This window comes from Chiloscyllium plagiosum, unplaced genomic scaffold (assembly GCF_037043375.1).
Source record: "Chiloscyllium plagiosum isolate Xiang-an unplaced genomic scaffold, Cpla_swu_hap1 HiC_scaffold_43, whole genome shotgun sequence".
Taxonomy (NCBI): Eukaryota; Metazoa; Chordata; class Chondrichthyes; order Orectolobiformes; family Hemiscylliidae; genus Chiloscyllium; species Chiloscyllium plagiosum.
Genome location: NW_028270181.1, coordinates 7,613,895 through 7,627,477, shown reverse-complemented (window position 1 = coordinate 7,627,477; position 13,583 = coordinate 7,613,895).

Here is a 13,583-nt window from a genome sequence, read left to right as displayed (position 1 = left end):
TTGAATTTCGAAAGTATAGGTCTAAAATGCTTAATGTCTCTTTGAAATAACTATACAGAAGCCAGTATCCTGTCACCTAGTCATCCTTTATTTACATGTGCACAATACATGGGCTGTGGCGAGCCAGATCAAGGCCAGTCCCTAGACTGAAGAGGCCTTCAGAATCTCCTGTTTATATTTAAAAACATTTTTTCTCTATTTCCCAACGGAGGAGATTCTAAATCACATGTGATTTTTTTTATAAACCCCCACACTACTGCTAAAAAGCAGTAGTGCTTATTGTTCCCCAGCACCCATGTCATGTGTGTGCAGGTGTCAGACACAGTGAAAAATAATCTCCTGTTTATTTTTTTCTTTTCCTTTTTTCTTTTTTTTATTCAGAGTGAACAGAACCTCCCCTGCTTATTTTTTTTCATTACCCCCACACTACTGCCTAACTGCTTATTTTTCCCAGCATCCATGTTGTGTTTGTGCAGGTGTGAGACACAGTGAAAGACACAAGGTGCATGAATCTTTATTCAAATTTCCACCACCAGGAAGAAAGGAAAACACCCGAGTGGTCAGTGACAAGCAGTGCCCTTGACATCAAAGGGCAATGCTGTGTGATCAAACAGGGAAGGGAGGGCAGGGGTTAAATCAAAATAGAGTTGGAGGGGGAAATAATACACTCCACTCCCTGCGGCGCCCACCTCTCCCTGAACAACTCCAGGGTGTTGGTGGACGCCGCGTGCTCCTTCTCCAAGGACACCCGGGCTCTAACGTAACCGCGGAAGAGGGGCAGGCAGTCGGCCCTAACGACCCCCTCCACGGCCCGCTGCCTCGACCCGTTGATGGCCAGTTTGACCAGGCTCAGGAGCAGACCCACGAGGAGGTCTTCAGACCTGCCCTCCCTCCTCCGTACCGGGTGCCCAAAGATCAGGAGCGTGGGACTGAAGTGCAACCAAAAGCAGAGGAGGAGGTTTTTGAGAAAGTCAAAAAGGGAGTCTAAACGCCCACACCAAATCTACACGTGGTCCACGGACTCCACAGCGCCACAGAGCAAGCAGTTGGGCTGCGAGTCCGTGAACCACCGCGGTAGTGCTTATATTTTTCCACCACACCCATGTTGTGTATGTGCAGGCTTGAGACACAGTGAAAGACACAAGGTGCATGAATCTTTATTCAAATTTCCACCACCAGGAAGATAGGAAACACTCCAGTGGCCTGTGACAAGCAGTGCCCTTCACATCAAAATCTCCTGTTTATTTTTTTTTATTTTATTAAACAAATTACAAAACAGTTTACAAAAACAGTTAACATTTACACTGTACACAAGAGACAGCAATTTTACAAGGGAGAGGAGCAAAGCTAGGCCCCAAACCCTACCGTTCAACCATTTTACAGGGAGATGAGGACAAACCTCAAATCTCGGTCCACCCTGACACACCTTTCGACCACCTCTAGGACAGCCCGCCCTGGTACCCGCCCAGGGTGACAGCAGTCAGGACGGCCTACCCACCTTCCGACTTCACTAACCACCCTCAGCACCTTTCGACCACCTCTGGGGCAGCCCGCCCCGGTACCTGCCCGGGGTGACAGCACTGAGGACAGCTACCCGCCTTCTGGCTCTCGGTCTGCCCCTACGTACCATTGGGCTCTCACCCACCCCGATGCGCCATCCGGCCAGTGGGCTATCCTGGCACATCTTTCAACCACCTCTAGGACAGCCTGTCCCCTTCCCTGGGACGACAGCTGGGTAGCCCACAAGCCTTCCGGATCTCAGCCCACCTACGCACCTTCTGACTCTCAGCTGCTCTGACACCTTTCGACCACCTCTAGGACAGCCCGTCCCGATTACCCCTTCTCAGGACGACAGCACTCAGAACAGCCTACCCACCATCTGGCTCTCGGGGCGACTGGCATTAAGGTGGTTTACCCACCCTCCGGCTTTCGGGACAGCCTACCAACCTTAAGATTCACAGGATGGCCCACCCGCCCTCCGGCTCTTAGGGTGACAGCTTTCAGGACGACCCATGAGCCTCCCAGCTCATAGTAAGGCCTGCCAGACCCAGGGACACACAAGACAGTGCAGGTGATAGACCCAGGAAACACCACAATACAGTTAATTACCAAAAAAAAACAACAGAGTCCTTTCTGGTACACAGTCCAAATCTATACAGTCTTCAAAATGTTGAATCCATTTCTAGGAAGAGTCCACTCCAGTATACAATGTACATTGTCGGAAATAGAGTCCGCTCCAAACTGCAGAGTCCATTGCTAAAACCAGAGTCCACTCCTGAAGGCAGCAAATGCACACCCCACAGCACGCAGGTGTTCAGTCTCCATAGAGTCCTGGCCCAGCCTTGGAAAACCAGGCCCACTCACAGGAACAGTACATTGTACAGGTGCAGTTAACTCACAGGGGGGTTTAGTCCACTCCTGAAGGAAAGGTCTGCTGCCAAACTTCAGGATACAGCAACTGCTCACCTCCCAGCACACACACAGGTGTTCAATCTTCAGAGGCCCAGTCCCAGGGCTAGGCCTTCCCACAGGAACAGCTCCTCTGGTAAAATGTATGTCTTCCACAGGGCTCAGTCAAAACACCAATAAAAAGTAAAGACACTTACAAAAAACAAAGAAAACTACAGTCCAAGGGCTATGCCCTACCATAAAATGAACATTGTCTTTTTCTCATAAAGAGAAAAGAGTAACACACAGGCTGTAACCAGCCAGTGAAACAACAACCCCCTAATGAGAACTGAGTTACACCTGAAACACACTGTGTACATCAGGAGTTTAACAATCAGTCCTCACTAAAAGGAATGCCAGTTAACAAACCGGCTAAATAATTCAGCTAGTTCAGGAATCAGGTTTCCCTCCAAAAACAGAGAAGCAGAAACCAACAGTAACATACTGACTATAAACACCAGCCAGCACAAAGTCAGTGCCCTAAATTGAGGGGACTCTGAATCTACTGTTTATTTTTTTTTCCCTGTTTATAATATTTTATTAAACAAATTACAATACAATTTACAAAAAACAGTTAACATTTACAACTGTACGCAAGAGACAGCAATTTTACAAGGGAGAGGAGCAGCAAAGCTAGGCCCCAAACCCTACCGTTCAACCAGTTTACAGGGAGATGAGGACAAACCTCAAATCCCAGTTCGACATATGACAGCAACAACGACATTTGTACATTAGACAATACTGTTACGTACAAAAGTGCAGACAATACAGACCCAGCAAGCCCCCGCCCCTCCCACCTTCCGACCACTCTAAGGCAGCCCGCCCCTACCCACCTTCCGACTCTCAGTCCACCCCATGCCCCTTCCAGTTCTCGGTCCACCCTGACATACCTTTCGACCACCTCTAGGACAGCCTACCCCGGTACCCGCCTGGGGTGACAGCAGTCAGGACAGCCTACCCACATTCCGGCTTCACTGACCACCCTCAGCACCTTTCGACCACCTCTGGGGCAGCCCGCCCCGGTACCTGCCCGGGGTGACAGCGCTGCGGACGGCTACCCGCCTTCTGGCTCTCAGTCTGCCCCTATGTACCATTGGGCTCTCACTCACCCCGATGCACCTCTGACCAGTGGGCTATCCTGGCACACCTTTCAGCCACCTCTAGGACAGCCCGTCCCCTAATCTCTTGTTTATAATATTTTATTAAACAAATTACAAAACAGTTTACAAAAAAAAAGTTCACATTTACAGCTGTTTACAAGGGAGAGGAGCAGCAAAGCCAGGCCCCAAACCCTACCGTTCAACCAGTTTACAGGGAATGAGGACAAACCTCAAATCCCAGTTCCACATAAAAAGACAGCAACAATGACCTTTATACATAAGACAATCCAGTTATATAAAAAAGTGCAGACAATACAGACCCAGCAAGCCCCCGCCCCTCCCACCTTCCGACCACTCTAAGGCAGCCCGCCCCTACCCACCTTCCGGCTCTCGGTCCACCCCATGCCCCTTCTAGTTCTCAGTCCGCGCTGACCACCTTTCGACCACCTCTAGGACAGCCCACCCCGGTACCCAACCGGGGTGACAGCAGTCAGGACGGCCTACCCACCTTCCGGCTTCACTAACCACCCTCAGCACCTTTCGACCACCTCTAGGACAGCCCGCCCCAGTACCTACCCGGGGTGACAGCGCTGAGGACGGCTACCCGCCTTCTGGCTCTCGGTCTGCCCCTACGTACCATTGGGCTCTCACTCACCCCGATGCACCTCCGCCCAGTGGGTTATCCTGGCACACCTTTCGGCCACCTCTAGGACAGCCTGTCCCCTAATCTCCTGTTTTTTTAAATTTTATTAAACAAATTACAAAAACAGTTTACAACAAACAAAGTTACATTTACAGCTGCATACAAGAGACAGCAATTTTACAAGGGAAAGGAGCAGCAAAGCCAGGCCACAAACCCTACCGTTCAAACAGTTTACAGGGACATGAGGACAAACCTCAAATCCCAGTTTCACAAATAAAAATATAAAGAGACATCAATGATGACATTTGTACATTAGACAACACTGTTACATGCAAAAGTGCAGACAATACAGACCCAGCAAGCCCCCGCCCCTCCCACCTTCCGAATACTCTAAGGCAACCCGCCCTTACCCACCTTCCAGCTCTCGGTCCACCCCATGCCCCTTCCAGTTCTCATTCCGCCCTGACACACCTTTCGACCACCTCTAGGACAGCCCACCCCGGTACCCGCCCGGGGTGACAGTGGTCAGGACGGCCTACCCACCTTCCGGCTTCACTAACCACCTTCAGCACCTTCCGACCACCTCTAGGGCAGCCCGCCCCGGTACCTGCCCGGGGTGACAGCGCTGAGGACGGCTACCCGCCTTCTGGCTCTCGGTCTTGACCCTACGTAATATTGGGCTCTCACTCACCCCGATGCACCTCCGACCAGTGGGCTATCCTGGCACACCTTTCGGCCACCTCTAGGACAGCCCGTCCCCTAATCTCCTGTTTATTTTTTTTTCTAAATCTCCGGTTTATATTATTTTATTAAACAAATTACAAACCAGTTTACAAAAAACATTAACAGCTGTACACAAGAGACAGCAATTTTACAAGGGAGAGGAGCAGCAAAGCTAGGCCCCAAACCCTACCATTCGACCATTTTACAGGAAGATGAGGACAAACCTCAAATCCCAGTTCCACATATGACAAGACAGTGACAATGACATTTGTACATAAGACAATACTGTTACATACAAAAGTGCAGACAATACAGACCCAGCAAGCCCCAATCCCTCCCACCTTCCAACCGCTCTAAGGCAGCCCGCCCTTACCCACCTTCCGGCTCTCGGTCCACCCCATGCCCCTTCCAGTTCTCGGTCCGCCCTGACACACCTTTCGACCACCTTTAGGACAGCCCGCCCCGGTACCCGCCCGGGGTGACAGCGCTGAGGTCGGCTACCCGCCTTCTGGCTCTCGGTTTGCCCCTACGTACCATTGGGCTCTCACCCACCCCGTCGCACCGCCAACCAGTGGGCTATCCTGGCACACCTTTCGGCCACCTCTAGGACAGCCCGTCCCCCTAATCTCCTGTTTATTTATTTTTTTTTTATTTTATTAAACAAATTACAAAACAGTTTACAAAAAAACATTGACAGCTGTACACAAAAGACAGCAATTTTACAAGGGAGAGGAGCAGCAAAGCTAGGCCCTGAACCCTACCGTTCAACCAATTTACAGGGAGAGGACGACAAACCTCAAATCCCAGTTCGACATAAGACAGTGACAATGACATTTGTACATTAGACAATATCGTTACATACAAAAGTGCAGACAATACAGACCCAACAAGCCCCCGCCCCTCCCACCTTCCGACCACTCTCAGGCAGCCCGCCCCTACCCACCTTCCGGTTCTCGGTCCACCCCATGCCCCTTCCAGTTCTCGGTCCGCCCTGACACACCTTTCGACCACCTCTAGGACAGCCCGCCCCGGTACCCGCCCAGGGTGACAGCAGTCAGGACGGCCTACCCACCTTCCGGCTTCACTAACCACCCTCAGCACCTTTCGACCACCTTTAGGACAGCCCGCCCCGGTACCCGCCCGGGGTGACAGCGCTGAGGTCGGCTACCCGCCTTCTGGCTCTCGGGTTTGCCCCTACGTACCATTGGGCTCTCACCCACCCCGTCGCACCGCCAACCAGTGGGCTATCCTGGCACACCTTTCGGCCACCTCTAGGACAGCCCGTCCCCCTAATCTCCTGTTTATATATTTTATTAAACAAGTTACAAAACAGTTTACAAAAAACATTGACAGCTGTACACAAAAGACAGCAGTTTTACAAGGGAGGGGAGCAGCAAAGCTAGGCCCCGAACCCTACCGTTCAACCATTTTACAGGGAGAGGAGGACAAACCTCAAATCCCAGTTCCACGTGTGACAAGACAGTGACAATGACATTTATACATTAGACAATACCGTTACATACAAAAGTGCAGACAATACAGACCCAGCAAGCCCCCGCCCCTCCCACCTTCCGACCACTCTAAGGCAGCCCGCCCCTACCCACCTTCCGGTTCTCGGTCCACCCCATGCCCCTTCCAGTTCTCGGTCCGCCCTGACACACCTTTCGACCACCTCTAGGACAGCCCGCCCCGGTACCCGCCCAGGGTGACAGCAGTCAGGACGGCCTACCCACCTTCCGGCTTCACTAACCACCCTCAGCACCTTTCGACCACCTCTGGGGCAGCCCGCCCCGGTACCTGCCCGGGGTGACAGCGCCGAGGACGGCTACCCGCCTTCTGGCTCTCGGTCTGCCCCTAGGTACCATTGGGCTCTCACCCACCTCGTTGCACCTCCGACCAGTGGGCTATCCTGGCACACCTTTCGGCCACCTCTAGGACAGCCCGTCCCCCTAATCTCCTGTTTATTTTTTTTTTTTTTTTTTCAATGCTCTAACCTGAGGAGGCTTCTGAATCTCCTGTTTATATTATTTTATTAACAAATTACAAACCAGTTTACAAAAAACATTGACAGCTGTACACAAAAGACAGCAATTTTACAAGGGAGAGGAGCAGCAAAGCTAGGCCCCGAACCCTACTGTTCAACCATTTCACAGGGAGAGGAGGACAAACCTCAAATCCCAGTTCCACATATGACAAGACAGTGACAATGACATTTATACATTAGACAATACCGTTACATACAAAAGTGCAGACAATACAAGCCCAGCAAGCCCCCGCCCCTCCCACCTTCCGACCACTCTAAGGCAGCCCGCCCCTCCCACCTTCCGGTTCTCGGTCCACCCCATGCCCCTTCCAGTTCTCGGTCCGCCCTGACACACCTTTCGACCACCTCTAGGACAGCCCGCCCCGGTACCCGCCCAGGGTGACAGCAGTCAGGACGGCCTACCCACCTTCCAGCTTCACTAACCACCCTCAGCACCTTTCGACCACCTCTGGGGCAGCCCGCCCCGGTACCTGCCCGGGGTGACAGCGCTGAGGACGGCTACCCGCCTTCTGGCTCTCGGTCTGCCCCTAGGTACCATTGGGCTCTCACCCACCTCGTTGCACCTCCGACCAGTGGGCTATCCTGGCACACCTTTCGGCCACCTCTAGGACAGCCCGTCCCCCTAATCTCCTGTTTATTTTTTTTTTTTTATTTTATTAAACAAGTTACAAAACAATTTACAAAAAACATTGACAGCTGTACACGAAAGACAGCAGTTTTACAAGGGAGGGGAGCAGCAAAGCTAGGCCCCGAACCCTACCGTTCAACCATTTTACAGGGAGGAGGACAAACCTCAAATCCCAGTTCCACGTGTGACAAGACAATGACAATGACATTTATACATTAGACAATACCGTTACATACAAAAGTGCAGACAATACAGACCCAGCAAGCCCCCGCCCCTCCCACCTTCCGACCGCTCTAAGGCAGCCCGCCCCTACCCACCTTCCGGTTCTCGGTCCACCCCATGCCCCTTCCAGTTCTCGGTCCGCCCTGACACACCTTTCGACCACCTCTAGGACAGCCCGCCCTGGTACCCGCCCAGGGTGACAGCAGTCAGGACGGCCTACCCACCTTCCGGCTTCACTAACCACCCTCAGCACCTTTCGACCACCTCTGGGGCAGCCCGCCCCGGTACCTGCCCGGGGTGACAGCGCCGAGGACGGCTACCCGCCTTCTGGCTCTCGGTCTGCCCCTAGGTACCATTGGGCTCTCACCCACCCCGTTGCACCTCCGACCAGTGGGCTATCCTGGCACACCTTTCGGCCACCTCTAGGACAGCCCGTCCCCTTCCCTGGGACGACAGCGTGTAGGGTAGCCCACAAGCCTTCCGGATCTCAGCTCACCCCTACCTGCCTTCTGGCTCTCGGCTGCTCTGACACCTTTCGGCCACCTCTAGGACAGCCCGTCCCCCTAATCTCCTGTTTATTTTTTTTTTTTCAGTTCCTAAACTGAGAAGACTCTGAATCTCCTGTTTATTTTTTTTTTTTTTTTTTTATTAAACAAGTTACAAAACAATTTACAAAAAACATTGACAGCTGTACACGAAAGACAGCAGTTTTACAAGGGAGGGGAGCAGCAAAGCTAGGCCCCGAACCCTACCGTTCAACCAGTTTACAGGGAGGAGGACAAACCTCAAATCCCAGTTCCACGTGTGACAAGACAGTGACAATGACATTTATACATTAGACAATACAGTTACATACAAAAGTGCAGACAATACAGACCCAGCAAGCCCCCGCCCCTCCCACCTTCCGACCGCTCTAAGGCAGCCCGCCCCTACCCACCTTCCGGTTCTCGGTCCACCCCATGCCCCTTCCAGTTCTCGGTCCGCCCTGACACACCTTTCGACCACCTCTAGGACAGCCCGCCCTGGTACCCGCCCAGGGTGACAGCAGTCAGGACGGCCTACCCACCTTCCGGCTTCACTAACCACCCTCAGCACCTTTCGACCACCTCTGGGGCAGCCCGCCCCGGTACCTGCCCGGGGTGACAGCGCCGAGGACGGCTACCCGCCTTCTGGCTCTCGGTCTGCCCCTAGGTACCATTGGGCTCTCACCCACCTCATTGCACCTCCGACCAGTGGGCTATCCTGGCACACCTTTCGGCCACCTCTAGGACAGCCCGTCCCCTTCCCTGGGACGACAGCGTGTAGGGTAGCCCACAAGCCTTCCGGATCTCAGCTCACCCCTACCTGCCTTCTGGCTCTCGGCTGCTCTGACACCTTTCGGCCACCTCTAGGACAGCCCGTCCCCCTAATCTCCTGTTTATATCTGTCAGCCAGCGCTCCCTGATTGGGCCAAGTTAACAACCCCAATCGAGGATCTCATAGTCAATGAGACCCACCTAGCCATGGTTCCAATCACTACACTCTTCAAACCCGTCATCTCTGGAATCAATCTTGTGAACTTCCTCTGAACTGTCTCCAATACAACTTCATCCGTCCTCAAGTAAGGGGAACTAAAATTGTACACAGTATTCCAGGGGTTGTCTCACAAATGCCTTGTAAGGTTGCAGTCACACTCCTCTACTTTTATATTCTGTTCCTTTAGCAATAAATGCCGAAATTCCATTTACCTTCCTTCTTACCCACTGTACCTGTGTAATAAATTTCTGTGATTAATGAACAAGAAATTTATATCATGCTTTTCACAGCCTTTGTGTGCCTGATTAAAGCATGATTTGGAGATGCCGGTGTTGGATCGGGGTGTACAAAGTTAAAAATCACACAACACCAGGTTATAGTCCAACAGATGTATTTGGAAGCACTAGCTTTTTAATGACCATCTGATGAAGAAGCAGCGCTCCGAAGGGTAGTGCTTACAAATAAACCTGTTGGACTATAACTTTTTAAAGCATAGTTATTATATTGGGTGTGGGCATTTGCACCCCCTTTTTGATTTTCTTTAAAACGTCCTCCTCCGTTTTTGGTTGCATTTCAGTCCCACGCTCCTGATCTTCGGGCATCCGCTACGGAAGGGGGAGGGAAGGTCTGAAGACCTCCTTGTGTGTCTGCTCCTGGGCCTGGCCAAACTGGCCATAAACAGGTCGAGGCAGCGGGCCGTGGAGGGGGTCGTTAGGGCCAACTGCCTGCCCCTCTTCCACGGTTACGTCAAAGCCCGGGTGTCTCTGGAAAAGGAGCACGCGGTGTCTACGGAAAAGGAGCACGCGGTGTCTACCAACACCCTGGAGTTGTTCAGGGAGTGGTGGGCGCCGCAGGGAGTGGAGTGCATTATTTCCCCCTCCAACTCTATTTTGATTTAACCCCTGCCCTCCCCTTCACTGTTTGATCACACAGCATTGCCCTTTGATGTGAAGGGCACTGCTTGTCACTGGCCACTTGGGTGTTTCCTTTCTTCCTGTTGGTGGAAACTGGATAAAGATTCATACACCTTGTGTCTTTCATTGTGTCTCACACCTGCACATACACACCATGGGTGCTGGGGAACAAAATAAGCACTACCGCAGTTAGGCAGTAGTGTGGGGGTAATTTAAAAAAAAATAAACAGGAGTAAAAAAAAATAAAGAAAACAGGAGTCTCAGAAATCCTGTTCACTCTAAAGCATCGTTGTTGTAGTAATGTAAGGAGCACAATCACTAATTTGTGCATAGCAAACCCCTACTAACAGCAATGAAATGAATCACTGGATAATCTTATTTTGGTGGCTTTAATTGACAGATAAATGTTGATCAGGATAAAATCCTTTGCTCTTCAACTACATCTTTTACATCTTCAGCCACATGACCATCCACAGAACACCCTCTAAAAATCGAGCAGACCTTCTGAAATGCGTGGAGCTATCTATCAGACTACGTTATGTGCTCAAGACCTGTAATTGGAGCATGAAACCACCGCTCGCTGCCTCACTGTGATGTTGATGGCAGTGAGTAAGAAGGATGTTATAAATATAACTATTCACTTGCGGTTGCAAGTTCAGTGGGAAACCTTCAACCCACTCATTTTCAGTGTGTGTGGGTCCAGTGGCCTGTTATAGTTGCAAGCTAACACATCAGAACATATGTAGGAAGAGCAGGAAGTGGCCACAAAACCCCTTTAGCCTCCTCCACCATTTAATAAGGTCACAGCTAATCTCCCACCAAACCACCATTCGCCTGCCCTATTACCAATCCTGTGATTTCCCCAAATATTCAGTGAGTTTGGAACATCGGAGCTGGAGTAGGCTATTCAGCACATTAAGCAATCCCCGCCATTCAATCTGATCACTGCTGACTGAACACTTGCCAACATTACCCCAGTAGCCCTTCTCACTATTTGCTATCTCGAAATCTGTCCATCTCTGCATTAAACATACTGAATACTGAGCTTGCACAGCCCTCCTATCTATCTATCTATCTATCTATCTCAGATTTAAACTTTAACAACTCATCCAGCATCGGCTGCTGTTAGTGAAGAGAGTTCCAACCCTTTGTGTGTGGAAGTGCTTCCTAACATCTCTCCTGAACGGTCTGGCCCTCATTCTCAGAGTATGCCCCTAGTTCAAGAATCTCTAATTAACAGAAATAGTTTATCTATCCTGTCTTTTCCTGTTAACATCTTGAAGACATTGATTGGATCACCCTTAACCTATATTTGAGAAAATAGGCCTAATTTGTACAATCTCTCCTCATAACTTCATTCCCAAAGTCGTTATCATTGTGTAAACCCATTCGTACATTTTGGCTAGCTAGCTTCTCTGTCAGACCCTGCATCCAAAAGTTGCTCAAAACCTATTACACTATCTTTCCCAGCTCTCTTGGAAGGTCACAGACCTGTAATATTAACACAATTTCTAAAGAATTAAAAGATTCACCAGCCTTTAATTAAAGAGATCTCTTCATCTCGGTCCTCAATGGTTTTCCTCTTATTTTGAAAGTGTCCAATAATTCTAGATTCCCCAAGTCAGGGAAACATCTTACCAGCACTCACCCTGTCTACTACTTTAAGTATTTTGTGGATTTTAATCAGATCAGGCTTGGTTTGCTCAAACTCTCTTTGTAGGACAGTTTTGCTATCCAAGGAACAAGTTTGGTATATCTTCATTGTATTCTCTCAATGGCAATAATATATCCTTCTTAAAGTAAGGGAAGCAAAACTACATACATTGCTCCAGGAGCAGTCTAACCAAGCATCCATACAATTGAAGCAAGATTTTGCTACCTCTGAGGTTATGATCAAAGTTTATCTTCAATATGATTGGTGTTGGGAGTGCTTCAGCTATAAAAAAATGATTAGATTGGCTGAGGCCATATTCCTTAGGGCAGAAGACGCTGATGGAGGTATAAAAAGTTATGAGGGGCAGAGACAGGGTACATAGGGAGAAACCTCTCCCTCAAGCAGACAGGTCATTAACCAGTGTCCACAGCTTTAAAATGATGAGCATGAGGTTTAGAGGGAAATTGAGGAATTTCTTTACCCAGAGGGTGGTAACTCACTGCCTTAAAATGGTGGTAGACATTTGAGAACTATTTAAATGAGCACTTGAAAAGCCAAGTGCTGATAACTGGGGAGAGGAAATCTGTGGAGAGAAAATTGTGTTAATGTTACAGGTCTGTGACCTTCCAAGAGAGCTGGGAAAGATAGTATAATAGACTTTGAGCAACAGATGGATGCAGGGGGCTGACAGAAGAAAGCAGGAGTTAGCTAGCCAAAACATATAAATGGGTTTACACAAGTCCTCAAGAGATTAACAAAAAAAGATGGGGTAGATAAAGATAAACTATTTTCATTGGTTAGGGATTCTTGAACTAGGGGCATAGTCTGAGGATTAGGGCCAGACCTTTCAGGAGAGATGTTAGGAAGCACTTCTGTACACAAAGGGTGGGAGGTTTGGAATTCTCTTCCACAAACTGCGGCTGATTCTGGATGAGTTGTTAAAGTTTAAATCTGAGATAGACACATTTTTATTAAGCTAAGGTATTAAGGGATGTGGGCCAAAGGCAGGTCTACAGAATTAAGCCATAGATCAGCCATGATCTCATTAAGTCATACTGATTTGGTCCTGGAAAAACCATTCAATTGTGTGTGATGGCACTTAAAAATTATGAGCTCATTGATTGGCAGAACAGGCTGAAGGGATCGGATTCCTGATGAAGGGTTCATGCCCGAAATGTCAATTCTCCTGCTCCTCGGATGCTGCCTGACCTGCTGCAGTTTTGCAGCACCACACTCTCAACTCAAGGGACTGAATGGATTACTGGTGCTGGAAGAGCACAGCAGTTCAGGCAGCATCCGAGGGACTGAATGGCCTACTCCTGTTCCTGAGATGAGACAAGAAACAAAAAAATGTGCTGAGAGCAGACATGCTGCTGACCAGAAGCAAGCATGAGAGAAACAAATAAAAGCTGCAAAGAGGAAACTAAATGTGTCAGAGATCATGGACAGAAATTGTTGAACTTAATGTCGAGAACAGAGTCTGTAAATCATGTAACACAAGGGTGGGGTGCTGTTCCTTAAGCATATGTTAAGTTTCATCGGAACAGTGTGAGTTGGCAGAGTACAGAGGTGTTGGTGTGAGGGCAAAGCAGAGAATTAGTAAAGATTAGAGTAAAAAGATTCCCTACAGGGTGGAAACTGGCCCTTCGGCCCAACCAGTCCACACCGACCCTCCAAAGAGTAACCCACCCA